Source organism: Vipera berus, assembly GCF_964194415.1.
Source record: "Vipera berus genome assembly, chromosome: 5".
In the NCBI taxonomy this organism is placed as follows: Eukaryota; Metazoa; Chordata; class Lepidosauria; order Squamata; family Viperidae; genus Vipera; species Vipera berus.
In genome coordinates, this window is record NC_138207.1 from 104,398,373 (window position 1) to 104,425,775 (window position 27,403).

Here is a 27,403-nt window from a genome sequence, read left to right on the forward strand (position 1 = left end):
TCTGGAAAAAGTCTCTTTGGAAACCCCCTCCCTTGGAGTCGAGGAAGCAGGTGGAAAAGCCCCTTTTTGCAGTGCCTGGGGTGGAGGAATTTTTAAATAAAGGGCAGAAGTTGGTATTACTTTTAGGGACTTTTGACGTTTGGGTATTGGAAGCTTTTTAGAGTTTGATGAGCGGGTGTCACAGCATCAGTTTGCAAATCAATAACCTCATGCTAGCAATTGCAGGCTGTGACTTTGTGTGATAAATTCAGAGATGTCTTTAGAATTAATTAATTAATGCAGGGGTGGCTCAGTGGGTTAGGAGGCTGAGCTTGTCGCTCAGAAGGTCGGCAGTTTGGCGGGTCGAATCGCGAGTGCCGCGTAACAGAGTGAGCGCCTGTTACTTGTCCCAGCTTCTGCCAACCTAGCAGTTCGAAAGCACGTAAAAAATGCAAGTAGAAAAATAGGGACCCCTACGGTGGGAAGGTAACAGCGTTCTGTGCACCTTTGGCATCTAGTCATGCCGGCCACATGACCACGGAGACATCCTCGGACAAGCGCTGGCTCTTCGGCTTTGAAACGGAGATGAGCATCGGCCCCTAGAGTCGGAAACGACTAGCACGCATGTGCGGGGGAACCTTTACCTTTACTAAGAAATAGGTAGCACTTTTCCCCCGCCATGGGGTTTAGGAAAGATTAAAATGGCCAGCCTTGTTTCTCTAACCAAAAGTAGCCCTTGACTTCCAATAGTCTTTTTAGGGACCCTTTGAACTTACGATGACCCTGGAAAAAGTGACTTATGACCATTCTTCCCACTTACGACCATTGCAAACCTCCCCATCTTCATGTCATCGCAATCCAGCCTCTTGGCAACTGACTCGCATTTACGACGGTCGCAGTATCCCGGGCTCACCTTTTGCGACCTTCTGACAAACAAAGTCAATGGGGAAGCCAGATTCACTTAGCAGCCGGGCTACTGACTTAACAACTGCCATGATTCACTTAATAACAGTGGCAAGAAAGGTCGTAAAATGGGGCAAAACTCAGTAAACGTCTCGCTTAGCAACAGAAAATTTGGGCTCCGCTGGGATGGTGGGCTGAGAACTGCCTGTATTTATATTGACAAAGTCATCCATTCCAATATGGCTAAATCAAGGCATTTCTAACTGGGTTTTGATCGGAATTGTACTGAGGTTGTACTCCAACGTCAATAAACCAACATTTTCTTCTTTGTAATCTTTCTTGCTGATTGTGTATTGATATTTGTTCTCACTTAAACCAAATGTAAATCAGACTTTCCCGAAGGTAAAAATGATTACCATGTCAATGGATTTGAATGCTTTTCTTGATTACCTTCCATACTCTTAGCTCAAAGTCTGCATACGGTGTCGTGTCGGTTGCATTCCGGAGTAATAACCATTCTCAATCATACGTTGCAAAGCCTTGCTTTCATGATGACAATTACTTGGTGTGGTGAACAAGAAACATGAAATAAAGCAAGATCGCTACCATAAAACCCCTCCGTGTGTGGATGGGGATGGGAGGGAAGTGAGTTTCCTGATTTAATATTGATTTATTACACAGGAGGCTTTAGGCAGCTGTTGAGAGCTCAGCTGAGCAGAGGGAAGCCAAAATGATGAATTTGCATTGATAGCATTAGATTTGCAAATCGTGGCCCAGGTGGGCCAGGAAGAAAAGAAAAAAGAAAAAAAGAAAACTTATCTTAAAACCAAGCCCCCTTCCTCTTTTAAATCAATTGAAGTAGAGGTTTAATGTATTTTGTGGAAATTAATTTTAAAGTTTCTTTAAGAGACCACTGACAAATGAAGGTGAATATACCTGTCCCAGGATAATGCTGCAGGATCCAATCTGCGTCCATCACAGACAGGGATGAACTGTCTGCCTTTTAGTTAATTGGTTGACTTTTTTCACCAGTGCTGAGATTGTTAGTATTTTGAAGAGCTATTGAGATTCTGCCTTCATAGGCAGCCCAACTCAAAAGAGCCTTGGTGGAGCAGTGGGCTAATGCCTCCTTAAGTAACACCAGCTGCCTGCAATTAGTGCAGGTTCGAGTCCCACCAGGCTCAAGGTTGACTCAGCCTTCCATCCTTCCCAGGTAGGTAAAATGAGGACCCAGATTGTTGGGGCCAATAAGCTGACTTTGTAATAATGCCACTTGGGGGGGGGGAAGCCCTAATAAAGCAGGCATATACATAGAATGAAGGCTATTGCTAATCACATTGATTTGTGCTTAGATTGTAAGCCGCCCTGAGTCTTTGGAGAAGGGCGGGATATAAATGGGATTTTTTTAAAAAAAACAACAAAATCTAATCTGTAACTGTCCCTGGAAATTCCAGGCGTGACACAAAAGTTCGGGATTCCCTTTGTAGACATTCTGTCCTAATTTGAGAAAGCAACAAGTTGACTTTTATAAAATTGCATTCTGCGGAGAATTTGGAAATTATATGCTGGATTGATGCGAGCAGATCCCTTCAGAGAAATGCAGCATGCATAAGGTAAAGTTTGTGGACCTGTCATGCACAGTGATCTCATGCAAATTCAGCTACTCAACTTTTGGGTGTGAGGACAAGAAGCATATCTGTGTGACTTTCCCAAGCATCTTTAAAGAAGGAAGGGATATTTTTTTGCATGTTTTCACAGGTTATGCTGCGAGCAAAAGCTCCTTCCAACACCCACATCACACTCAAGAGAGAGAGAGAGAGAGAGAGAGAGAGAGAGAGAGAGAGAGAGAGAGAGAGAGAGAGAGAGAGAGAGAGAGAGAGAGAGAGAGAGAGAGAGAGAGAGAGAGAGAGAGAGAGAGAGAGAGAGAGAGAGAGAGAGAGAGAGAGACTAATTTGTCAATAAATAGTCCATGGTTCTAAAACTGGTATGTGTGTGGGTGTTTCTCTTCCTGGTAATTTTTGCAGACTTAATGGCAATGATATAAAACTCTGGAGCCAGAACCAATGAACTATGTCTCCCTAATTTTCTTTTTGGAGATTGATTCTGAATCCAGAATCAGAATCAATCTTTATTGCAGTCACAGACCAGCACAAAAGTTAAACATTAAAATAAATACGTACTCTAAAAATTATTGGAAAATAACTAAGGAAAGGGGATAGTATGTAAGGTTCTGGGAATAGATAAAGAGATAGATAGATAGATAGATAGATAGATAGATAGATAGATAGATAGATAGATAGATAGATAGATAGATAGATAGATAGATAGATAGATGATAGATAGACAGACAGATGATAGAAAGGTAGGTCAGTAGATTGGTAGATAGATGGGTAGGTAGATAGATAGACAATATATAAGTAGGTAGGTAGGTAGATAGATGGTAGGTAGGCAGGTAGGTAGGTAGATAGACAATATATAGGTAGGTAGGTAGACGATAGGTAGGTAGGTAGGTAAGTAGATAGATAGATAGATAGATAGATAGATAGATAGATGATAGATAGATAGATAGATAGATAGATAGATAGATAGATAGAAAGAAAGAAAGATAGATAGATAAGCTTTATTGTCATTTTTTTTTACTGTGGGCACACTGGCACACATTTAAAATGAAATTATGTTAAAGGTAAAGGTAAAGGTTCCCCCGCACATGTGTGCTAGTCGTTTCTGACTCTAGGGGCCGGTGCTCAACTCCGTTTCAAAGCTGAAGAGTCAGCGCTTGTCCAAGGACGTCTCCGTGGTCATGTGGCCGGCATGACTAGACGCCAAAGGTGCACGGAACGCTGTTACCTTCCCACCGTAGTGGTCCCTATTTTCCTACTTGCATTTTTACGTGCTTTCGAACTGCTAGGTTGGCAGAAGCTGGGACGAGTAACAGGTGCTCACTCTGCTAACGTGGCACTCGGAATTCGACCCGCCAAACTGCCGACCTTCTGATCGACAAGCTTAGCGTCCTAACCCACTGAGCCACTGCATCCCTTGAAATTATGTTACCTGCTCTCAAAAATGTACACATACATAACACACATTTAAACATGCTGTATACAACACATGTATAGACCTACACCCTTTCATATACGTAACATATAAATATTAATCACTGTCCATCTTGAATGCATAGCAGAGAGAGAAAGCTTGAGAGTTGACAAGGTTGATACTGTGTGGAACAAAACTGTGACTGAATCTGGACGTTCTGCTTTGGATACCACGAATCCTCCTCCTCCCAGAACGGAACAAGGAAAACAGGTCATGGGGAGGATGTGTAGTGTCCCAGACAATCTTGTGGACTCTTCTCAAGCAACATTTATGTGCCATGTCCAGGATGGAGGGGAGGGAACTTCCAACGATCTTTTCTATCGTCCTCACCACTCTCTGCACCGCCTTCCTGTCTGAAGCAGGGATGCTTCCAATCCAGACTGTGATGCTGTATAACAGGATGCCCTCGATCATCCCCCTGTAGAAAGTGGTCAGGACAGGGGAAGGAAGATGTGCTTTTTCAAGCGGCACAAGAAATGCAGGCGCTGCTGTGCCCGCTTCACCAGTGTCTCGCTGTTGAGCGACCAAGCCAGCCTACTCATTAGCTGCACACCCAGGAATTTGATGCTGCTAACCACCTCCACAGGTGGCTAATACACAGAGGAGTGTGGCTGTGCCTGCCTTTTCCTAAATCGACAATATGGAAGTATCTAGTCTTGGGTTTTAGCTATCCTTACATGCTTTTCCACAGTTCAACACTTGGCCTACAAGGAGAAAGTTGGGCAGGCAGGCAGCCAAAATGGTAGTCCAGAAATGCTTCTCTCAGTTTGCTTTGTAATGTTAGCCAGTCAGATCGTGCTTAATTTCATGAAGGTTTGGGTACCCATAGTCAGACACTAGACATATAGATGTGAGCAGAGAAGTTACCGGTAATTGTCTGTCTCTAAACAAATGCTTTCTCACACTTCTGCTGGCAATTATCTGAATCATGCAATTGTTTGTGGAAAGAACTTTCTAGAGAACAGAACAAGAGGGTAAGTAATGTACATAATTCCTCTCTTTCTACCTAGGAATAGAACTATAAACCTCTTTTCCCTGCAAGTCCACTTGAGGAAGTTGTAGAGGTGGGAAATTGTGATTGCCCATAAAGTGGGAATGCCCGCCAAATGGGGCAATAAATGGAGAGTGTTTGGGGGTTTTTTGACCACTCCTAGTACAAACTCCATGGATGTGGACTTTGTAGATATTGATAGTGAAATTTGAAGAGATAGGGGTCAAAGAGAAAAGAGAAAGAAAGAAAGAAAGAAAGAAAGAAAGAAAGAAAGAAAGAAAGAAAGAAAGAAAGAAAGAAAGAAAGAAAGAAAGAAAGAAAGAAAGAAAGAAAGAAAGAAAGAAAGAAAGGAAAAGAAAAAGGGAGGGAGGGAGGGAGGGAGGGAGGGAGGAAGGAAGGAAGGAAGGAAGGAAGGAAGGAAGGAAGGAAGGAAGGAAGGAAGGAAGCTTGCCTCTGAGGTCATTTGGAAATAGGACTCAAATTTTTTCCCCCTTCCAATCTCTTGCAAAATCCTCCAGCATTTCATTTCTTTAAATACATGGACAAATCACTTTTACTTTCCCTGATTTGAACTTGATGGTGTTTTTTTCTCTCTCCCTTGTTCCTTTCCTTCCTTCTCTTCAAGAATCTCCCGATTCATGCCGGCCAGGCCCTCTTTCAAGCAATCCACTCTTTCTCTATTTCTTTCCTCGCCTAGATTTTTTTCATCTCCGTGGCCTAAGCACTGCAGTACTTCGTTAATCCCCGCATGTGGCTATCTAGGATCTAATTATCCTATAAACATGGAGAGGGAGAGTTTCGCCCTGTCCTATGGCATCGGAGAGCTCAATTTTGGACTGCTAACTGCTAAGACATCATCACTTCCGGGCTGTTGAAACAGAATGTAATCGAGATGGAGAGGAGGAAGGGAAATCTCTCTACAACTGATCGGTCCTATCTCTTTTTTGTGGCTCAGTGGATTAGGACGCTGAGCTTGTCGATCAGAAGGTCTGCAGTTTGGCGGGTTGAATCCCGAGTGCCACGTAACAGAGTGAGCGCCTGTTACTCGTCCCAGCTTCTGCCAACCTAGCAGTTCAAAACCAGGTAAAAATGCAAGTAGAAAAGTAGGGACCACTACGGTGGGAAGGTAACAGCGTTCCTTGCGCCTTTGGCGTCTAGTCATGCCGGCCACATGACCACGGAGACGTCCTCGGACAAGCGCTGGCTCTTCGGCTTTGAAACGGAGATGAGCACCGGCCCCTAGAGTCGGAAACGACTAGCATGCATGTGCGGGGGAACCTTTTAGGTGTGTAAAAAAATGTTTCATTTGGCGCTCTTTTCTATTGTCTCACTAATTCCTTTATCGCTCGGCAAAGATGAAGAAATGCCGCGGGAACGAGCAAATGCAAAGCTAGTAATTCATGGAAGAGACAGAAGAAATATTAACAGAGCTGTCACCATGATTTACGCTTGCTTATTGTTCTGTTTGCGTTCAGACTTTCCTTTTTCTTTTTAAGTGGCAGAAATTGTGACGCAGTTTATCTACCAACTGTATTATAATTTGTGTACAGAAGGGCAGAAAATTCAAACAGAAGAAGATACCGTAGGCCCAGAAACCAATTTACTCTGCCAAAAAGGAACTGCTTAAACAAATTGGTTGTGCGCTCAATTAGCTTAATGAACATCCGGACGTGCTAGGGTCAGGATGGAGTGTTGTGTAGCCCTGTTTCAGAATCAAAATGGGCAAAACGTGTACACACACTGAAGCAATGGCGTTGGCCATTTCTCTGTTGATGCATCTAGAACTGAGAAGCAATTCAAGCCCTAGAATCTCAACAGTCGGAGCTCACACTCCACACAGACACAGACACACACACACACATACACACACCGGATGTGTTGAAATGACAACTTTCAGAATTGCCTAGGAAGGTTTAAGAGAATCTGGAAGACTCTGCAGCTTCCGACATCAAGTATTTTGGCAGGGTGTGTGCATGTTTGTGTGTGTGTGTGTGTGTGTGTGTGTGTGTTGAGCAAGGTCCTAAAAGAAATGCTTTGGATTTTGGTGGCTGTATCCCTATGGCAAAAGGGACGCGTGGCTCAGTGGGTTAGGACGCTGAGCTTGTCGATCAGAAGGTCGGCAGTTTGGCGGGTCGAATCCTGAGTGCCGCGTAACAGAGTGAGCGCCTGTTCCTCGTCCCAGCTTCTGCCAACCTAGCAGTTCGAAAGCACGTAAAAATGCAAGTAGAAAAATAGGGACCACTACGGTGGGAAGGTAACAGCGTTCCGTGCGCCTTTGGCGTCTAGTCATGCCGGCCACATGACCACGGAGACGTCCTCGGACAAGCGCTGGCTCTTCGGCTTTGAAACGGAGATGAGCACCGGCCCCTAGAGTTGGAAACGACTAGCACGCACGTGCGGGTGAACCTTTACCTTTACTATCCCTATGGCATATCTCTATCCCTCGAAGCAGCCGGATGGATGGATGGAATGAAAGAATGAAAGTGAAAGAAAGAATGAATGGGAGGGAGGGAGGGAGGAACTGCAACTGCACTGCCTCAGCTCTCCATTTCAGAACCAAAATCGTTTTGGTTTGTCTTTTCCCTTCCTTGTTGTTTTTTAAAATGGAATCTGCTTAGGGTTCTAGATGTCTGCTGATGGGACCAGGAGGTTTTTGAGGCCCCCTCCTTCCCCTTCAACCGTTTGTGTGAATAATCTCTGCGTAGAATTTGACTCTCTTTCTCCTTCTCAATTCCCGTTGGTTTTTTTGTTTTTGTTTTTGCCAAACTGCCTTTTATTAATTCTTTGTTCCATTTACGACAACAGGGGAGAGAGAGAAAACCATCCTAGGGTGCTCTAAACACGGTTTTATAAACTGCGAGGGATTGTCTTCCTCAGAAATGCTGGGGTATCTGCTTAGTTGCCATGGTGAAAGAGAAAAATGACTCAAAATTCTTGTGGAAAAATCTCCTCCCTTCCCCCCCCTTTTTTTTTTAAAAAAATTGAAAATCGGCATTCGAGAGGGGTTTCTATACTTAGTAACTGATAAAAAAAAGATTGCTAGGTTTTCCCGAAGCTGGGGTGCTATTTTTTTCTCTCTCTTCCAAATGTATGTTTTATTTTATTAATTTGATGGTACAGAAAAGTCTCTTTTTCGCTCATATCTAGCTGAAAAGTAAAATATGCAGGGATGTAGGTTTTTTTTTCCCCTCTCTGGGTGCTTGAGGGTGGGGGCATTGGACTGAATAAGGTCCCCTGGTGAGGAGAACGGACTTAATTTATAGCTAAGCAAATCTTCGCAGGCAAAAAGTGAAGGATTTCCAGGAGCTGAGTTAGTGGAAACGGGTTACCTTTGTCTGTTTGTTATTAGCTTGGACACATCATCCTTTCCTGGCTTTCCCCAGGTGGCTTGCAAATTAGCACATGTGTAACTGCAACAAAGAGCAATGCCCACATTGAAACAGGAGAAGGTGTCTTTACTTGAATTAAAACTGGTCTTCATTTTTGACAAAAGGATGGTAACAGCCGGAATGAGCCAACTCACTGTGGCCAACTCACCGTGGCCAACTCTCTGTGGCCAACTCACCATGGCCAACTGCCATGGCCAATGCTCTGTGGCCAACTTGCTGTAGTCAACTCTCTGTGGCCAAATCACCATGGCCAACTCTTTGTGGCCAACTCGCCATGGCCAACTCACTGTGGCCAACTTGCTGTGGCCAACTCACCATGGCCAACTGCCCTGGCCAACTCTCTGTGGCCAACTTGCTGTAGTCAACTCTCTGTGGCCAACTCACCATGGCCCACTCTTTGTGGCTAACTCACCATGGCCAACTCACTGTGGCCAACTTGCTGTGGCCAATTCTCTGTGGTCAACTCACTGTGGCCAACTCGCCGTGGCCAACTCAGCATGGCCAACTCACAGTGGGAAAAATCGCCACAGGACATTCAGCAAATACAAAAGTTAAATGAATTTTGATGGAACTGTGGCCAGTAATAACTGTGGCCAGTAATAATAATATAAAGAAAGTCAATCCAGTTACAATAATTTTGACAAAAACGTGGTCACCAATAATAAAGGTAACTGAATGAAACAATTAATGCAGAACTGATGTCAGCATCCAGCTTGACAATCAAAATAAAACTCCAGATTCATTCCTTTTCCGAAAAGCTTACTGTTTATTGAATACACTGCATGGTTATGTCGAAGTAAAACTAACTCTTGAGGTTCCAGCACCCATTCATAGACTTAAACAATAATTTTCCCAGCCAGTCCCCCAACTTCTTACACATTCCAACAGGTTCACTTTGTTATGGGAACCGTCTGCTTCAAATCCACACTTGTTCTGGTGTCCTTGACAAGGCTTCAGGCTCCCAAAGCTGAATGGAAGAAGTTTTGTTTCCCCTTCTTACCCACTTGAAAAGAAACACCTCTCCCCCCTTAATCTAAAAGCGAATTGAAATGCAGAGGCACGCAGCTGCCAAAATTTAATCCTTGATAATTGAATTGTCCCATGGTGAGTTGGCCATAGTGAATTGTCCCAGACCCAGTAACAAGAAACTAAGATCCCTCTTGGAAAGGGTCACCGACATACCCAGATTAGAAAATGTGGGATAGGCTAAAAGTGGCTTTAGAGGAAGCCTTTGATGGATACCATTGAGAGAGGAGTTCCTCCTTGCGTTCCTTCCACCTTCCTTCCCATGAGTTAGAAGGAACTTTTGGAGGTATTTAGGGAAGAGAAAGTATCTTCCAGGTAAAATACGTAGTGCTAATAACACAAGGAAAGATGCAACTATTTCCAGTTTGTCAGGCCTGAGCCAAAGATGCCACAGTGAAATCCAATCAACTCTAATTCTTTATTTGCTTACACCAATAGATAGAATTTCATCATGATTCTATGAATTGGCTAAGAGTTAAGTCCCCCTCCAAATTGTAAGAATATTCCACGACACGGTGAATGAAAACCAACAATAGCACTAGCACTTAAGATTTATATACCGCTTCACAGTGCTTTGCAGTCCTCCTCTAAGCAGTTTACAGAGTCAGCCTATGGAACCCAACAATCTGGGTCCTCGTTTGACCGACCTCTGAAGGATAGAAAGCTGAGTCAGCATTGAGCCAGTTAGAATCAAACTCCAGGCTGTGGGCAGAGTTAGCCTGCAATGCTGCATTCTAACCACTGCGCCACCAGGGCTACTCCATACACTTATATAGAATATAGAATCATATAAGGCTGGAAGGAACCTCAGAGATCAAATGGTTGTCCAGTCTACTTTTGAAAACCTCAAGTGATGGAGCACCCACAGCTGCGAGAGACAAACTATTCTATTGATTGTTCTGCCTGTCGGAAAATTCCTCCTTAATTCTAGGCTGGATCTCTCAGCCTCCACCATTACTTCTTGTCCTGCTCTCTGGTGCTTTGGAGATTGAGCTGATCCCTTTTTCCTTGTGACAGCCCCTCAAGTACTGGAACACCGCTATCACATCCCCGCTTCCCCCCAGTCCAGTCCAGCCCAGTCCTTCTCTTCTCTTTTCTTCAAACCAAAAATAATCTGTGAGAAATACGCGGAATGTGTAAGGATACGCATCTGGTGTGTAAGAGCTTCTCCATGCTATGAGTAGCCATCGCATTTGCTGCTCTTTGCCACACTGGAAAATCTCTCTGGAATTAAGGAGCTACAAGGAGGCAGCTCTGGGTAACTAACTGATTACTAATTTATGTAGATAAATCCTCTGCTCTCATTATCTTGGAACATTTTATTGTTCAGCAACATCACCTTCTAATTGGCTGTGCTAGGAATGAGAAATATATTTAAGGGATGACTCTATTCAAGCTTTGATTCAATAAACCTTGGCGACTGTTGCCTTTTGTGGCGATTGTTCCCATGGGGACAATGATGTAGAGAGGAGAGAAAGTAGGCTCCATGTATTCTCTGCTTCCCAAGGGACACCTTGGTGATTTTGTGTCACACTAGTTGTCTGACTGTAGCATTACTTCCTGAACTTTCCTCCTGGTCTTTGTGTGGTGGTACACATTGCTAACAATCCAATGCCCTTGTTGCTCATCATTTCCTGGGTGCAATTTAAGAATCTTGGCGTTGACTTTCAAAGTCTGCAGATTATAGTAGAGGTTAATTATCCAAATACTGCAAGCACTATCTTTTGAAGATGGCCCCTTCTTACAACTCTCTTATTTTTCCTAAATTGCGGGACACAATTGTAAGGCCACACCTGGAATACTGCATCCAGTTTTGGTCACCACGATGTAAAAAAGATGTCGAGACTCTAGAAAGAGTACAGAGAAGAGCAACAAAGATGATTGGGGGACTGGAGGCTAAAACATATAGGGAACGGTTTCTGGAATTGGGTATGTGTAGTTTAATGAAGAGAAGAGTGAGGGGTGACATGATAGCAGTTTTCTAATATTTGAGGGGCTGCCCCAAAGAAGAGGGAGTCAAGCTCTTCTCCAAAGCGCCTGAAGGCAGGACAAGAAGCAACAGATGGAAACTAGTCAAGGAGAGAAGCAACTTGGAACTAAGGAGAAACTTCCTGACAGTTAGAACAACTAACCAGTGGAACCACCTGCCTCCAGAAGCGGTGAATGCTCCAACACTGGAAGTTTTTAAGAAGAGACTGGCTGGCCATTTGTCTGAAATGATATAGGGTTTCCTGCCTGAGCAGGGGGTTGGACTAGATGACCTCCAAGGTCCCTTCCAACTTATTATTATTATTATTATTATTATTATTATTATTATTATTATTATTATTATTATTATTATTATTATTATTATTATTATTATTATTATTATTATTATTATTACATGTTCCTCCCTTTGCTTTCTTGATGTTAAAAAAGAATAAGTAAAATCCCTCTCTTCCAACTCCAGGCTTTTCATGGTTAAATTGCCTTAATACATTAATACAATCTCTGAGTCAAATGTAATTCCTGGGGACTTAGCTAAGAAGGTTTCTAAGTCAATCGGTCAATCACAACAGAGCTGGAAGGGACCTTGGAGGTCTTCTAGTCCAACCCCTTTCTCAAGCGAGAGACCCTATATCATTTCAGACAAATGGCTGTCCAATCTCTTCTTAAAAACCTCCAGTGATGGAGCATCCACAACGTCTGAAGGCAACTTCTGTTCCACTGGTTGATTGTTCTCACCGTCAGGAAATTCCCCCTTAGTTCCAGGTTGCTTCTCTCCTTGATTAGTTTCCATCCGTTGCTTCTTGTCTTGCCTTCTGGTGTTTTGGAAAATAAATTGACTCCCTCTTCTTTGTGGCAGCCCTCATCCTTCTTTTCTCCAGACTAGCCATACCCAATTCCTCCAACCGTTCTTCCTATGTTTTAGTCTCCAGGCCTTTAATCATCATAGTTGCTCTTCTTTGCACTTTTTCCAAAGTCTCAACATCTAATGTGGTGACCAAAACTGGATGTAGTATTCTAGGTGTGGTCTTAAGTAAGAAACTTGTTTTTTTTAATTCTGCACCCTTTTCTTTCTATCAGATAGAAAGATAGAATACCAGAATGTTGGCTGAGTCAAACTTGGTGGGGACCATTCCTGATAGTATGGAAATCTTCTTTGACGTATCCTGGCAATTTGGAGAAACTCCAGGATTTATCCGAAAGAAAGCAAAAGATGGGCAGAAATCAGTTGGGAATATGTGCTAGAAAACTGAGATTGTTCTTGGTAAATAAGGACAATTGAGATCTGTCGTTGTCTTAGAAATGCATCCAGATTCATTGTGGCATTTGTGATCGTATCTAAGCCGGTTAGCTATCAAGAGACACCAAATTAATATTTGTGATTGGATGCTAAAACGTGAACCGATCTAAGCATCCTTCTTTCCTTCCAGTGTGTTTCAGATAAGAGAATGACATTTGTGAGATCTCCTGTGATAGTCAGCAGCTCCTACAGCCATGACAATTTGACACATCATCTTTTTGGCACCCTCTGCTGTAGTGTGATAAATTCAGAAAGAATATTTTTTTCTCAGCAAAGAAATCTTGGTAGAATTAGACTGAACAGATTCTGTGTATCTGCTTGCCTAATGGGACTCGTAATAGGAGCAGTATTCAGATCTACGGGATTTTAGATTGCTACCAGCACTGGATTCTCTGTTTTCAAAGGATGCTGCATGACATCCTTGTTAGATTCCAACTGAACCCAGGGACACCTCAAAAATTATTTCCTGGGTTGAAAGACACCAAATTTTGTCGGTGTTTCTGGATCCCTTGGCTCAGTGACTCACACAGAGGTGAAGAATGTGAACAAATTGGAGCATTTAAATGAATCTTTAATGAACCATGCCTATAATCTTGCACAGGGTTATAATGACACATTAGGGAATATTAACACATTGGTATATTCAAGCCATCCACATCTACTTTGTTTCCCCTCCCCCCAAGTGGAGTTAGACCACACCAACACCAAACAGCACCAGTTTGATTGGACCGACACTAAAATCATCAGCCACGCTACCCCCTGTCACGCTCGTGGGTTCATCGAAGTCCTGGCACTTTGCCAGCAATTCCATCAACAGACACAATGACCCACAACCAGCCTACAAAACCCCTCAGGATCCAAATCAACCGCACAGCCAACCAGAGACAGCACTGACCCTCAACCTACCCACACAAGCCCTCCTTCCCCGCCAGAAGTTCACCTCCAAATGACGTTGACCTGATGTGACTTCCCCATCACACGACCCATTAAAAGACTCACTGATGACTTATGCCTGACCCATCCCAAGACCCATCACCAGACCCTCACTTGACGCACACACACCTGAAGCCCTTATAAACAGAAGGACACTGACACTGAAACTCAGCTGAAGATGTTACCTATCCTGGTAACGAAATGTTTGGAAACCAAGCCACAATCTCAGTGAATGGACCTTCACCCTCAAAACCATGGGTCTATAAAGTCTACATGTCTATAGTATAGAGAAGGGGTAGGCAACCTTGGCTCTTTTTATGACTCGTGGACTTCAACTCCCAGAATTCCTGAGCCAGCATGGCTCAGCTTGGAAACTCTCCCTTTCCCCTCAGCATGGCTGGCTCAGGAATTCTGGGAGTTGAAGTCCACGAGTCATAAAAGAGCCAAGGTTGCCTACCCCTGGTATAAAGTCATGCTATTATCAAAGGAGACTTTATAGACATATACACTGGAGATTCCTATGGCTAGAAAAACAACAGTTTCATTCAGGAATTCAGATTATGGCACGCTTTGCGCATAGTATGGATAATAAAGAAGCATGGAACACAGAATAATAGAGTTGGAAGGGACCTTGGAGGTCTTCTAGTCCAATCCCCTACTCAAGCAGGAGACCCTGTACCATTCCAGACAAATGATTGTCCAGTCTCTTTTTGAAAGCCTCCAGTGATGGAGCACCCACAACTTCTGAAGGCAAGTTAATTGCTCTCCCGATTAAAGAGTTTCTCCTTAATTCCAGGTTGCTTCTCTCCTTGGTTAGTTTCCAACCATTGTTTCTTGTTCTGTCTTCAGGTGTTTTGGAAAATACTTTGACACCCCCCCCCTTGTCTTTGTAGGAGCCCCTCAAATATTGGAATCCTGCTATCATGTCTCCCCTAGTCCTTGTTTTCATTAGAGTAGACGTACCCAATTCCTGTAACCGTTCTGTGTATATTTTAGCCTTCAGTCCCCTGATCATCTTTGTTGCTCTTCTCTGCACTCTTTCTAGACTCTCAACATCTTTTTTTATACTGTGGCGACCAAAACGATGCAATATCCCAAGTGTGGTCTTACTAAACCATTAGAAAATTTGGCGTCTGGAAGTCTGTTAGCAAGGGAAACTATTTGATGAAAGGCTTTAGGAGTACGTCTTAAGTTGTGAGTCTGGGAAACAAAAAGAGGGAATGCAGAAGGCTTGAGTTTTAAAATATCACTCCTGGCATTATTAGGCATCTATTTGAAGGGAGCATTATGGCGAGAACCTGGTTAATTGTCAGATCAAGTCATTTTTATGTCAGTCAGACTATTAGCATCCAAGCTTGCTTGCTGGAGAAGCATGTTTTAATCCAGTGGGTGCTGTCTTTCCTTGTTTTTTTTTAATTGATGCCTTTAATTTCACCCCTCATACATCTGTATTTGTTGTGTTTCCTTGGGTGTGTTCATATCTGAGTTAATGTTTTAATTGGAACTTTATAGTTAGTTTATTTGTATTTTATCACTGGGAGTTGCCTGGAGCATCGGAGAGGAAAGCTGGCTTGAAAATTTCAGCCATGAAATAAATCACTGACTTTTCTCACACATGCTGATTTTAGCACAATGAGCCCGGGTGTACTTATTTACCTTTCTCAGACAGCCTCCCATCAAATGAGCTGGCAGGGACAAATGAATTTTGCCGATTAATTATATTCAAATGATGATTATGTAGATAGCAAATTGAACGCACAGGACATTTTTTTTTAGGATTTCTGCAGGAATTCCAGGCTAAATGTTGACTGTTGAGAGAGGAGAAAGAAGAGAGAAAGGAAGGTATGCAAATTCAGCCATGCAGAGCGAGAAGGTGGGTAGGATTCCGACTCACTTTTTTTCTTTCTTTCTTTCTTTTCTAAGGAAAGGGCATCAGAATACAGAATAAAAGAGCTTGGAAGGGACCTTGGAGGTCCTCCAGTCCAACCCCCTGCTCAAGCAGGTGATCCTATAGCATTTCAAACAAATGCTTGTCCAATCTTTTCATAAAAGCTTCAAGTGATGGCGCACCCACAACTACTGGAGGCAGGTTGTTCCACTGGTTAATTGTTTTCTTAGTGTCAGGAAGCTTCTCCTTAGTTCTAGGTTGCTTCTCTCCTTGATTAGTTTCCATCCATTGTGTCTTCTTAGATGCTTTGCAGAATAGGTTGACACCCCCTCTTCCCTGTGACAGCCCCTCAAGTGTTAGAAGACTGCTATTGTGTCACCCCTAGTCCTTCTCTTCATTAGACTAGTCCTGGGGTGGGGAACCTTGGCTCTTTTATGACTTGTGGACTTCAACTTCCAGAATGGCTCGGGAATTCTATTCTATTCTATTCTATTCTATTCTATTCTATTCTATTCTATTCTATTCTATTCTATTCTATTCTATTCTATTCTATTCTATTCTATTCTATTCTATTCTATTCTATTCTTCAATCCTCTATTCTATTCCTTTCTATTCCTTTCTATTCTATTCTATTCTATTCTATTCTATTCTATTCTATTCTATTCTATTCTATTCTATTCTATTCTATTCTATTCTATTCTATTCTATTCTATTCTTCAATCCTCTATTCTATTCTATTCTATTCTATTCTATTCTATTCTATTCTATTCTATTCTATTCTATTCTATTCTATTCTATTCTATTCTATTCTATTCTATTCTATTCTATTCTATTCTATTCTATTATTCTATTCTATTCTATTCTGTCTTATGTCTTGTCTTATGCAGGATTACAAATGCAAGTTTGTGCGGGATTTGGAATAATAAAACAAATTTGTCTGCAGGGTAGGAATGCCCGCGAGATCCTATGGAATAGTTAATACAGCAGAAGCATTTCTGAGCGGTCAGTTTCTTTCCCTGATTGTGGCTTATTAACACACATTCATACTGCTGACTATCATTAAATGGTAGCTTAGGGAAATTAAGCAGGCTCTTCCGCTCAGTAATTAAAAAGCCATTAGACCTTTACATGTACACTTCAGGCAGTCTCTCTTGAGGAAGGATTTCTACCTTTGTGTTTTGTTTTGTTTTAGCACTGTCTTTTTCTTATGCAGTTGTCAGACTTCAGACAAATAGGTTACAATGGACGAGAAGAGCACAATTTTGTTGACCAACATGTCTTCCTTTACTAGCCCCGAAACTAGAATTAAGCAGAGTTGCATAATTTGCACATCAATAGCAGTTAGGTGGGAAAAGGTCTGATCTTCCAACTACTACTTTTTCTTTAAAATAAATAAATAAATTACCCCGCCTTTATTATTTTTATAAATACTTCTAGGTGGTGAACATACTTAGCACTCCTTCTTTCTTCTATTTTTCCCACAACAACAACCCTGTGAGGTGAGCTGGTCTAAAAATGAGTGATCCAAAGTCACTTAGCTGGTTTTCATGGCTGAAGCAGGACTAGAACTCATTTTCACCTGGTGATTGGTCTAAAGTCACCCAGCCATCTTTCATGCCTCAGGTGGAACCAGAACTTGCTGTCACCTGGTGATTGGTCGAACGTCACCCACCATCTTTCACACCCTAGGTGGAACTAGAACTCGCTTTCACCTGGTGATCAGTCCAAAGTCACCCAGCCATCTTTCATGCCTCAGGTGGAACTAGAACTCACTTTCACCTGGTGATTGGTCGAAAGTCACCCAGCCATCTTTCATGCCTCAGGTGGAACTAGAACTCACTTTCACCTGGTGATTGGTCGAAAGTCACCCAGCCATCTTTCATGCCTCAGGTGGAACTAGAACTCACTTTCACCTGGTGATTGGTCGAAAGTCACCCAGCCATCTTTCGCACCTCAGGTGGAACTAAAACTCACTTTCACCTGGTGATCAGTCCAAAGTCACCCAGCCATCTTTCATGCCTCAGGTGGAACTAGAACTCACTTTCACCCAGTGATTGGTCTAAAGTCACCCAGCCATCTTTCATGCCTCAGGTGGAACTAGAACTCACTTTCACCCAGTGATTGGTCTAAAGTCACCCAGCCATCTTTCATGCTTTCATGCCTAATGTGGGATTGAAACTCACTGTCACCTTGTGATTGGTCCAAGTCACCCAGCTGGCTTTCACATCTAAAGTAGCATTAGAACTCACAATTTCCTGTTTCGAGCAAGAGCTGGTTTCCTATTCATCGGTGCCGATACGCTGAGCTCAATAAAGTTTTGCATTAGGGATTGGAGTGTCTCAGCTGTGCTTACTTTGTTGGGATCATCAGCTGGAGTTGACACACTGCATGCCTCCCCCACCCTCCAAACATTGATTTGCTGAATTCTGAGTCCCCTTTCTCTAGAATAAAGGTAAAGGTAAAGGTTCCCCCGCACATGCATGCTAGTCATTTCCGACTCTAGGGGCCGGTGCTCATCTCCGTTTCAAAGCCAAAGAGCCAGCGCTTGTCCAAGGACGTCTCCGTGGTCATGTCGCTGGCATGACTAGATGCCAATGGCGCACGGAATGCTGTTACCTTCTCACCGTAGTGGTCCTTATTTTTCTACTTGCATTTTTACGTGCTTTTGAACTACTAGGTTGGCAGAAGCTGGGATGAGTAACAGGCGCTCACTCTGTTATGTGGCACCTGGGATTCGACCTGCCAAGCTGCCAACCTTCTGATCAACAAGCTCAGCGTCCTAACCCACTTAGCCACCGCATCCCTTTCTCTAGAATAGGTCAGCATAAAGTTTCGCTGTTGCTAGAAAGCAGTACTGAATAACCAAGGCTGGGTTTTGACAATCTGCAATGTGGGCCTAGAGATTATAGCCTTGTAGTTCAGTGTCTGTTGTTAACAACTCCCACTGCATAACATTTTAGCATTAAAGCACTTGATGGGGAAAGCAGAAAACTCCCATCTTTTTTGAAAACTGCAATGCTGACAAAGCTAGGTCCTGGTGGCACCTAGCTTTTAATAATAGCTCCTTGAGTGCTTTTAGGAAAGTGCTGAAACCATGGAGGGCAGGCAGGGATTGACCAAAATGTTAGAATTCTCCGCAGCCACAGCTTGCAGTTGGAAGTGTTTCCAATCAGCTGTACATTTTGTTTGGATTTTGGAGCATGATTGGAGGGGTTAAGAAATCTGGAATAAGGCCAAATGTTTCAGTCATGAAAATTGGCATGGAGATTGTAGATGAGATGGTACTCTTAGTAAAAAAAATGACAAACAGATTTTGCATTTTGGCACAGGGAAAATGCTGTGGTGTCTTCCAAGGCTGGAAAATGCAAGGGCCATCACTTCTGAAGAAATTTCTCGACATGGATGGCATATTCAGGTGCCGAAGTCTGTCACAAAAATGTTTCATCAGCCTGGCAGAAAAATAATTTTGCACACAATACCCTCTGCTCTTTGTGGGAACGTGGCCAAGAAAGTCTTTGAGACAAATTGAATGCTTGAGCAAAATCCTGTGGACCAGTGCAAGTACATTATAATTGTTCATAACGTGTCTTGGAAATTACTGTATTTAGCTTCCTGTGGTGGGAAGCATTTTCTATACTCTCAAAGGAGACAATAGAAGTTGAGGATTGTATTCCTTCCAATCCAAGGACATCCCACACAATTTGGCTTAAATGACATCATAGCTGGTCAGCATCCAAGGCAACATGTCTGAGAAGGCGTTGTGAAGATTCACTGCCAGTGAATTGCCCAGATCAGGGGTAGGCAACCTTGACTCTTTTATGACTCATGGACTTCAACTCCCAGAATTCCTGAGCCAGCATGGGGGGAACTATGGCTCCTTCATAACTTGTGTACCTCAACTCCCAGAATTCCTGAGCCCCCATGGCTCAGCTTGGAAACCTCCCCTTTCCCCTCAGCATGGCTGGCTCAGGAATTCTGGGAGTTGAAGTCCATGAGTCATAAAAGAAGGCAAGGTTGCCTACCCCTGGCCCAGATTGACTTCTGGAAAATAAACTTGACCAATAAAGGGGAATTGTTTTGGTTCTGTCCTGGAGTTCTAGAAAACAGAGTTATAAATCCCAGCAAAGGGGAATGGGAGAGAACTACAGAGATAGCCTTGGAGAAGAAAGGGGGAGATCATCACAAAAGCATGAATTAAGTCTGGGTTGGAAAGCATTTGGCAAGTTAAGTGCAATTTTCAAGAACAACCACCCACTATTCCTGAAAAGAAAAGTTTTCGATGCTACCTATTCTAACATATGCCAGCAAAACTTGGACACTAATTTCACAATTGATACAAAAATTTCAAGGAGCACAAAGAGCCACGGAAAGATACGTACATGCTCAGCATCGCAAGACAAGATAGAAAGACCTGAACATTAGAGAACAAATGAAAATATACACTGCTATCAAAAGAGAAAAATAATTTAAATGGAGACAGGCTGGTCACATAGCAAGAAGAACTGAGGGCAGGTGAGCCAAGGCAGTCCCAGAATGGATCCCACTTGATAACAAGCATCCATGAAAGAGACCTAAAAAAAGATGGAGTGACGACATCAGCAAATATTGTGGGCCCAACGGGCACAAGAAAGCTGAGGACTATATTGGTTGGAAACATGTGGAAGAGGCCTTCATCCTGCAGTGGATGGACAATGGAGAAAAAAGGGGGAGGAGGAGGAGGACAAGAAGGGAAGGAGGAGGAGAAGGAGGAGGAGGAGAAGAAACAGCATTCCCCTGATGTTGGGAAAGATGGAAGGTGAAAGGAGAAGAGATAGTTAGATAGTGTCCTTGACACAATGAACATGAATTTGGGCAAACTCCAGGGCTGGCGTGTTATATTGCAAGGGATCCATGAACAGCAACAGTAGAAGTATAACTTGGAGTTGGAAGGGACCTTGGAGAACTTCTAGAGACGAACAATGGCCTGCTTAAGACTCTCTGTGTCTTTGATAGTTTTTTTTAAAAAAATCCAAATGGATTAAAATACTTCTCCAAGTCTCTACCAGTTCTGGAGAAAAGAGGATTATTTTGATTTCCAGAGGGCAAATGCCCTTACGATCCAATCTGTGACAGATGTGAAGTCGACCCGTGCCTGTGGAGTACGGGAGGCATATTAGAGCCACGTGTGGGATGCAAACATTTGACAACCCCCCCAAAAAAGACCAGCACTTATGTTCACCGTTGGTCCTGTGTGGAAAATTATGACCAGGCGAAGAACAGCTGCCCCAAAGTAGCTTTTTCTGGGCAATCCACCAGCCTCACCACACAGCAGGGTGGGCAGAAAGCTTGGCAAAGCCAGTGGGAAAAGTCTCAAAGTGTTGCTCCGATTGAGAAACAACTCCTTGCTGAAAAACAGCGGTGCAGCTGCACAGGTCAGAAAAGCTTAGACAACCCACAGCAAAAAAAATAATAATAAAATAAAAAAAGCCTTTTAGAAACCCATTAGGGTGAAACTGTGAAACCAGAATTTCACAGCAAGATGCTTCCAAGCCAATGAACAGAATAAACGGCCAGCTTTCTATTTTGGGGGGAAGAGTCCAATCATGCACACCGAATGACGTCCTTGCTGTTAAGATATAGGTGTGTCATTGGACAAGAACTATGGGGGGAGGTGTGGGTCAGCCCTCCTTTATTTTAAGTCGGCAAGTCTCATTTTAGAATAGAATAGAGCTGGAAGGGACCTTGGAGGTCTTCCAGTCCAGCCCCCTGCTCAAACAGGAGAACCTATAGCATCTCAGACAAGTGACTGTTGTTCTGTCCCAGCCTATGTGAGTCTTTGTTAGCCTCACAAAGAGAAACCCCTCTTCCAAGAAAAAGGCAGGAAACACAAGGAAAAAAACCAACCCCTTTTATTCTCACAGACCTGAGTCAATGTCCAAGGCAAACAAACACAGTCCACAGAAACTCGATATTCAACACGAACGGTTGCCTTTGGCAACCAGAACCTCCCACACCTTCCCTTTTATAATGCAGCCAAGGTGTGGCTTCCTAATGCCTTCTCCTTTGCCTTTGGAGCTGCCCTATTGCATTCCTCTGTCCTACTCACTTCTCCTGCCAGTGCATTTGTGCATCCTGGATTTGTCCCAACTGTTCTTCATCACTGTCCAACTCAGGCTCCCAGCACAGCTGTGTCTCAGCCTGAGCGCGAGTAGAGGGGCCAGACTCCTCTTCCGATTGTGAGTTTTGAAGCTCGCCAGAGCCTTCCTCTGACTCTAATGTCACTCCAGCCCCCTCCTCCTCCTCCTCCTCCTCCTCATCTGATTCCTCCGACTTAGCTGCCGGATCCACTGGCTGGAAGGAATCACAACAACAGTCTAGCCTCTTCTTAAAAATCTCCAAAAGTTACCTTTTTTCAGCGCCCTTGTAAAGGCAAAAGGAGAAGGGGACAACAGAAGGTGAAATGATTAGATGGTGCCATCAGCATGGTGGATGTGGGTTTTGGTAGACTCTGGGAGACAGTGGAGGACAGAAGGGCCTAGCATGCTGTGGTCCATGGGGTCACAGTGAGTTGAGTAGGATTTAGTGACTCAACAACAACAATAAAAACCCATGCACAGAATCCTTCCCAATTGAAGCACCCAACTATCTGTAATCACCATATACAATGGAATGGAATGGAATGGAATAGAGCTGCAAGGGACCTTGGAGGTCTTCTAGTCCAGCCCCCTGCTCCAGCAGGAGAACCTATAGCATCTTAGACAAGTGACTGTCCAGTCTCTTCTTAAAGGCCTCCAGTGACGGAGCGCCCACAATTTCTGGTGACAAGCTGTTCCACTGGTTGATTGTTCTCACTGTCAGGCAGTTTCTCCTTAATTCCAGGTTGCTTCTCTCTTTCCAACCATTGTTTCTCGTCCTGCCCTCTGGTGCTTTGGAGAATAAAATGCTCCCCTCTTCTTTGTGGCAGCCCCTCAAATACCGGAAGACTGGTATCATGTCTCCCCTCTTGGAGCTTGCTTGTTTTCTTGCAGACATTTCATTACCCAAACTGGGTATCATCACTACCATGATGACGTTACCTAGTTGGGTAATGAAACATCTGCAAGAAAACAAGCAAGCTCCGAGAGCATCAAGGACCCCTCATGTCAATCCTGAGCTACTAATATTATCCTTTATTGGGAGGTACTTTCTATGTAGGAGAGCAGATGGATACACTTTCATTTTCTGGAAAGGTTTAGCCTGGCTTCTCACTTGATTGGTGAGCCTGAATTTCCAATTCACTTTTCTGTCTTTACTCCTAGAAATGCAAGTAAATATCAAACCACAACTATTGTTCAATGAAAGTTATTCAGGCAGAAGGGTTAAATTACAAACCATGACATATTTCTACCTAATGACCATTTCCCAGCCAAGAGAGGTATTCTTCCACGTTCAACATAGCCTCAAAGTGGGAAAGGAACGCTGGGGAAGAACAGTCACAACGGGGGGGGGGGGGAAAGGCCCCATGAAAGGAGCAGTCAAATGATGGAAACCATCATGGCAATTTCGTGTCCTTTATGATTTACTAATGGCAGTTGTCCAAAGCTATTTGCCTGGACGGCTGAAATTGGGACTTGTAATTTGAAGCTGAAAACCATTTGTAGCATGTCACTTCTAATTTCTCTAAGTGGAGGTGTATTTCCAGGGGTGAAACATTAACAATTTGTTTCACCGTAGAAAAAGAATTTAAGGGCGTGAGCTAAGATGTGTCCAATTTGCATTAGGAAATAACATCACCAATCAGCCTTCCTTTGAGTAACACTGAAGCATCTCAAATGGTACTTCCAGTTATGTCACTGGGATAGGTTGTCTCCTAGGATCTCCCCATGAGTGGCTGGTCACTTAATTTGCTCCTTAACAATCTCCTGTCTTTAACAAGAGATTGGACAACCATTTGTCTGAAATTCTAGAATAGAATAGTACTGGAAGGGACCTTGGAGGTCTTCTAGTCCAGCCCCCTTCTCAAGCAGGAGAACCTATACCATCTCAGACAAGTGACTGTCAAGTCTCCTCTTAACAACCTCCAGTGACAGAGTGCCCAGGACTTCTGGAGGCCAGCTGTTCCACTGGTTGATTATCCTCATTGTCAGGAAGTTTCTCCTTAATTCCAGGTTGCTTCTCTCTTTAATCAGTTTTCAACCACTGTTTCTTGTCCTGCCCTCTGGTGCTTTGGTGAATAACGTGACCCCCTCTTCTTTGTGGCACCCCTCAATTACTGGAATACTGCTGTCATGTCACCCCTATTTCTTCTTTTCTTTAGACTAGCCAAACCCAAATCCTGCAGCCGTTCTTCATATGTTTTACTCTCCAGGCCTTGGATCATCTTAGCTGCTCTTCTCTGATTTTTTTCCAAAGACTCAACATCTTTTTTGTAGTATGGTGACTGAAATTGTTTACAGGTGTGGCCTTGCTAGGGTTTTATAAATACTACTACTTTGCCCACCAAGTAAATTACATCCACAGCATTCCTCTGGTCCACTAATCTTGTCACTTGGTCAAAGAATGCATTAAGATTTGTCTGGCATGATCTGTTTTTGACAAACCCATGTTGGCTTTTAGTAATGATTTTGTTTGCATCAAGGTGTTCACTGTTTCATTGTCTGATTATCTTTTCCAGAATCTTCCAAGGTATTGAGGTCAGGCTGATAGGTTTGTAGTTTCCTGGATCTATTTTTTCCCTTTTTTGAAGATGGGAACTACATCAGCATTCTTCCAGTCCTCTGGTAGTTCCCCAGTGCTGCAGGAACTTTGAAAAATATAGTCCAGTGGTTCTGAGATCACATCTGCCAGTTCCTTGAGAACCTTGGGGTGCAATCCATCTGGGCCTGGTGATTTGAACTCTTCTAGGATGGACAGGTGCTCACTTACCATTTTCTTGCCTATCTTAACTTGTGTTTCTATTTTGTTATGGCACTATTTTTGATAGGTTGGGCTGTTTTTTTCCCTTTGTGTAACCATGACCTGGATGATTGAGAATCTCCTAGCCCTGTAAACATCAGTCTTTGTAAGTGGTCAGTTGGTCTTCTGGCAGCCTTTTGCTTCTGATGGCCTTCTGCTTTCAGAATCTTCTCCAGTGACTTTCACCTTTGCTTTGTGTATGCACAAGCTTCAGCTTTAGTGCTTCCAATGACCAGCCTGGCTTTATTTCTTTCATCTCTGAACACTTCTTGTTGTTTTCTCCACTATTCTCCACTATTTTGTCAAGTACAAAAGGCATTTTCTTTGTTCATTCTTCAGGGGTTTGCGGAGAGGAGGAGGAGGATGAAGATGAGGATTGCGGGGTCCTTGGTGCTCTCTGAGCTTGGTGGCTTTCTTGCAGACATTTCATGACCCAACCAGGTAACATCATCAGTGCTAGAAGGGAGTGGGGTTTGCGGAGAGGAGGAAGAGGAGGAGGAGGAGGAAGAGGAGGAGGAGGAGGAGGAGGAAGGATGAAGACTGTGGGGTTCCTTGGTGCCCTCTGAGCTTCGTTGTTTTCTTGTGGATGTTTCATTACCCAACTAGGTAACCTCATCAGTGCTGTAAGGGAGTTTGGGGTGTGGAGAGGAGGAGGAAGAGTAAGTAGAAGGACAAAGACTGTGGGGTCCTTGGAGCTCCCAGGGCTTGGTTGTTTCCTTGCAGACATTTCATTACCCAACAAGGTAACATTATCAGGACTAAAACTGTTACCAAATGTTACCAAGTTTGGCCATTCCTTCTAAATCTCTTCCTTGTTTTTATGGAACAACTCCTGGTTTTTGTGCTCTGGGAGAAGGGGTAAAATTTCTCCCTGTCTACAATCAGTAGGACATGTACGAGCACATATCTCTCAGCCGTCTTTGCTCCACCATAATCACCTTTTTGTCTAAGTAAACCCTAAATGTTCCAACTGTTTCTTCTCAGAAACTTGTTTGAAGCTTCTGCTGATTGATTGCTGATTGACTCTCTTTTGGATTTCCCTACTCGGTGCTCATCTTTTCGACACTGGAATTAAACATATAGGATTCTACATGGTGATGAATTGTAAATGCATTGTAGAGTTCTCAGTTTCATCCTCAGTGCTTCTCCTAATGATGCCTTGGCCTGAAACCTGTCTTTTCAGGACTGCTGCACCCAAAGTCAAGAGTGAGCTGCAAGACGGAAGACCCGTTTCCCACAAAAACGGTCCTTGGACCATCAAAGTTGGTTTCCAGTCAGCGTATGGGAAAATGAAGTATAGGTAGTCTGTTGATCTGATTCACAGGTCCAAAAAGAGACTTTGGGGATTCCTTGTGACTGGAGAGGAACAATGTAGGGTTCAGTCAAACTCATCACTCCGATCCAACGTCCTGGTTGTGAAGTTTTGATCAGAAAGGTTGACGGTAAAAAATCATTGCCATTAAAAAATAACTAACTAAATAAATAAATGTCGCAGTTGGGAAACCACTTGTGCAAACGCTATTGTCTTTTTTTAAAAAAAAATATCTTCCAAGTTAATTGCCTGTTGTGATACCTTGTATACAATCTGTACACTCACAGGCACGTGAGCCTCATTAACGGCAGCTCATGCCCAGTCAATATTTGAGTCCCCAGTTCCCAGTGCAACACAGCGTTAAGCAGGTGTTATAAATAGCTTCGTATTGCCATCAGTGGGATATGCCTTTGAATTCTAATTAAGTCCATTATTTGAAACTGACTTACACTGGCTTAAATTTTACTCAGCCTTCGCTCTTGCAGTTACAGCACAGGAAGATGCATTGTTTCCCGCCCCCACCCCCACTACCAACATCACCCCCAACAATTATCAGTGGATTGGCTGCTGGAAAGATTGAAAATTAATCTTTCCTTGGGAGAGAGGATTGCTGTGTGAAGTTGTTTTTCTCATCTAAAAAGGTATTCTCTCCCTCTTTTTTTCCTTCCCTTTACACTTTATTATTCTCTGTCTGGTTATATTAGTTCAAGTAACATGGGGAGGGTGGGCTCCTGTCTCTACCCTTTCTGGGAGCATTAATAATAATAATAATAATAATAATAATAATAATAATAATAATAATAATAATAATAGCAATGATAAAGTTAAACTGCTCTGGGACTTCAGAATTCAAACAGACAAGCACCCGCAACATAACACCCTGGACTTAACAATTGTCGATAAGAAAGACAAAAAAGTCTGGATAGTGGACGTGGCAGTGCCTGGAGACAGAAGAATAGAGGAGAAAGAACTGGAGAAGATAACAAAACACAAAGACCTACAAATAGAAATAGAACGACTGTGGCAAAGGCAAGCAAGGGTGGTACCAATAGTATAAGGCGCCTTGGGTGCAATCCCAAAACAACTGGAGCACCACTTGGACACCATCATCGGCATTGACAAATTCGCCATCAGTCAATTGCAAAAGGCAGCCTTACTAGGAACTGCTTCCATCCTGCGATGAGATCTGTGATACCATCAAACGTCCATATCTGCCTATCCCAGGTCCTTGGTAAGACAAAAATGCCAAATCCAGCCTGAACATCTGGCTGACTGTGTAATGATCAACAACAACAACAAGGATTGGAGGGACATGATGGCAGTGTTCCAATATTTTGAGATGGGGGGACAAAGAAGAGGGGGTCAACCTCTTTTCCAAAGCACCAGAGGGCAGGACAAGAAACAGTGGATGGAAACTGATCAAGGAGAGAAGCAACCTAGAACTAAGGAGAAACTTCCTGTCATTGAGAACAATTATCCATTGGAACAGCTTGCCTCCAGAAGTTGTAGGTGCTTCATCACTGGAGGTTTTTAAGAAGACACTTGTCCGGGATACTTAGGGTCTCCTGCTTCAGCAGGGGGTTAGACTAGAAGACCTCCAAGGTCTCTTCCAACATTATTCTGTAACTAACTAATCTGTACGCCATTAAACACACACAAAAAAATCATTTTGATTTTCAGAGAACAAGGT

General features: G+C 43.2%; 1 protein-coding gene across 1 annotated transcript in view; it reads left to right on the forward strand.

Annotated features, from left to right (window-relative positions):
- The first annotated feature begins 2,046 nt into the window (after positions 1-2,046).
- Positions 2,047-27,403, forward strand: part of LOC308669192 (phospholipase A2 myotoxin inhibitor protein-like) — a 237,409-nt gene continuing 212,052 nt past the window's right edge. The window contains exon 1 of the mRNA XM_081329781.1: positions 2,047-2,095. The gene's annotated coding sequence lies outside the window, so the exon portion shown is untranslated. The remainder of the gene's footprint in view (positions 2,096-27,403) is intronic.